A 3,072-nucleotide genomic window follows, 5' to 3' on the forward strand; every position below is an offset into this window, starting at 1 on the left:
CTTTATGTTAACTTTAGTCCTAATAGACCAGAGGACCTTTATGTTAACTTTAGTCCTTAATAGACCAGAGGACCTTTATGTTAACTTTAGTCCTTAATAGACCAGAGGACCTTTATGTTAACTTTAGTCCTTAATAGACCAGAGGACCTTTATGTTAACTTTAGTCCTTAATAGACCAGAGGACATTTAGTCCCATTCACTTTAGTCACTTTAGTTTATATGTTCAAATTTTAGTGAACGCTTTAAATCTTAGAAATGAAGATTGAGGTCTTTTCCCAGATAGAGATGGAAGAATGTGGTTTAGCTCCATGAGTCTGTGTCTGGTCCAGCAGCTGTTAACGTGTACAGAGACCGTGTAGTGATGCTCACAGACTCTCCCGTCACTGACGTACACACTAAAACGTGGACAAAACAACCAAGAGTTTTTTATTTTTTTTATTGCCATTGTGCATGAACTTTGACACTCCAGGTTACACAAGGGGTGTCATGTAGTGAGTTGGTGAACACTCTGACCTGCCAGTGATGTGCTCTGGTCACTCTCAGTGCTGGTTTTGTATCAGTTGATGGCTTTAGCAACAAACTACTTGCTGATCCAGCCCCCATGCTCAAAACCAAAGGAATGCAATGCTTTTTGTGTCAAAGAACGGACAACACAGTTATTTTTTCCTGTTATTGCACACATCTAGTTTACCAATGCCGAGTATAGGTGGGACATTGGGAAAGCCATAGCTCTTGGTAAGGTGCTGACATGTCTTAAGAAAACCACAACATTGCAGTGAGCCTCTTTAAAAGCCACATATATACAAAATAAGAAAGGAGCATCAATGCACGGATTCCTCAAACACACCAGATGTCAAAATAAATGTGGGTTATGTTTTACACTCTTGCAAATGAAAGTTGTGGATCATTTACACTTGGGCATAGTGATGCTTGTTCTAGAGAGGATACATGAGATGTTCAGGTTGTGTTGCTTGTGGGGAGCATTAGGGTGCCTACAACAACACAGTAATAACAGACAGACAGTGAGAGGGAGGCAGGCCAGCGTGATCCTTTTGAAGGCGCGACCGACTGCAAAGCAAACATCTCTCAGTACAGTAGCTAGTCTCTCACAGCGATTCAAAGGCTGAGAGATATTTTAGGAATGAATCATCGTGAGTCTATTTATTTCTTGGCTACTAAAATCTCATGGAATGCATTTAATGGAATAGAAATGATCCGGATTATCAGAACAGTCTAAGTTTGGATATGCAGATTGGAGTTAAAAGTTGTGCAAACATTCATCATGTATGGCTATAGTTCATTTAAGCTTGTGCAAATCCAGTGGCTAGAACTGGGTCTCCAACCTCAATACTTCCCTGGTACTGACAGAAATTTGCTGCTAGCACTTATTATGCAAAACTGTCCTAATGTTGACTTCCTACTCAGATTTGTAATGTTCTTTTCTTATTCTTTTATCAGGCAGTGTCTGCTTTTTAAAGCTGCATTAACTGATCTTTGGCCAGTAGGGGGCAGCAGAGCAAGCTGAAAACATAACATTAACATATTAGTTACCTTATTAACTAGTTCATACATAAAACCAAAACAATGAACTAAAAGGGGCTAACACAGAGCAATAGAAATTAAATTTGTTTTTGTCGCTTTTTTCAATGTTTTTTGTTGCTTTTTTTCTGGTTTTTTCACCTTATTTTATACATGCTGACATTTCAGAGGGCCTCCTAGAAGTGTGGGGATCCCCCCCCCCAACCCAAAGTTATGCCATTACTATTAGGCTGAATGGGCGATGGAAGAGATCTTTTCAACAGGAAATGTCCTGCTCTGTACTTATCTGTCAGACTTCTTCAAGGGATTCTCAGCAAAAAAACAAATATTGGCCAATATATTGCTTTCAAAACTCACACATATTGATATTAGCCTCAGAAATTCCAGTATCACTCTGGCTCTATAGTCTTAAGTTAGTCAGGCTAAGTTGCACAAGAAAACAGTGTCTTTGGCTAAGAAAACTGAGGTTTAACTCATCAAATAAGATAAGATTTCAATCTCAGAAAAATGTTTGTCCAACTATACCTCCAATCTGCACCTCGAAGGAACCAAATGCTTCAGTTTGATTGTACTTCCATGGTGACGGCGCTGCAGGCCCCGTCAACAGGCTCAGGAGAGCCAATCAACACTGTCTGCAGGCTTAAATATCAGACATCATCCAAGTCTCTGTCCAGCACGCTTCTATCAAAACACACACACACACACACGCACACACACACACACGCGCCATCAGTCACAGTGTGTGTGGTCGGTAGAGTATCCCACCACCAGTCAGAGAGGGTAACCATGACGGGATGTCCACTACTTCAACCCTTTACCTTCCACAGTCAGCTATGGGAATGAGAAAACCAGGAAGAAATGAATCTGTTCTGCAGATATTTGTATGGACATACATTCCAAATTACCTGAGTATAGACTCTGATTGTGAAATACCTGAAGCGAGGCCAAATGCAGACACTGTGCAACCAATTTGAGGCCATTTTGTCTTTTCTCTTTGCCCAAATGATTTTTCTATTAGCATTTTTTAGACAGGGTTTAACTATGTGACCTGGATAGTGTAAACAGAATCCTGAATAGTACAGCTGTTTCCCTGTTACATACATAACACGGCAATACAGGTTTTTTTTTGCATTTTCTTTGTTTTAAAACAAGCATTTTTCTTTCTTTTCATAGAGATATATATGTGGATATATGTTTAGAGAGCTTATTCGTACTGTGAATGTTGAAACAGAACACAACACATAATTTAATCAGAAACATACTACCAGTTTAAAACGCATGCCCCCCCCCCATCCATCGCGCTCCGTATCTTCGATGCCTGCATATGATAACCTGTAACCATCTGCACCAGCTCAGACATAACACAGGACAGAACATTAAGGTGGCGAGTCTTTGTGGCGAGGCTGCGGTTATTCGGGACATTGTTGCTACGTCATGCAGAGATAGAAGGGGGGGAGGGGGGTCAGCACAGAGAGACGGAGGCCCCCCTGGCAGAGCAGAGGGAGGTGTTGGTGGGACAGTGGTGATGGTTGG

Source organism: Etheostoma spectabile, unplaced genomic scaffold, assembly GCF_008692095.1.
Source record: "Etheostoma spectabile isolate EspeVRDwgs_2016 unplaced genomic scaffold, UIUC_Espe_1.0 scaffold340, whole genome shotgun sequence".
Classification (NCBI taxonomy): Eukaryota; Metazoa; Chordata; class Actinopteri; order Perciformes; family Percidae; genus Etheostoma; species Etheostoma spectabile.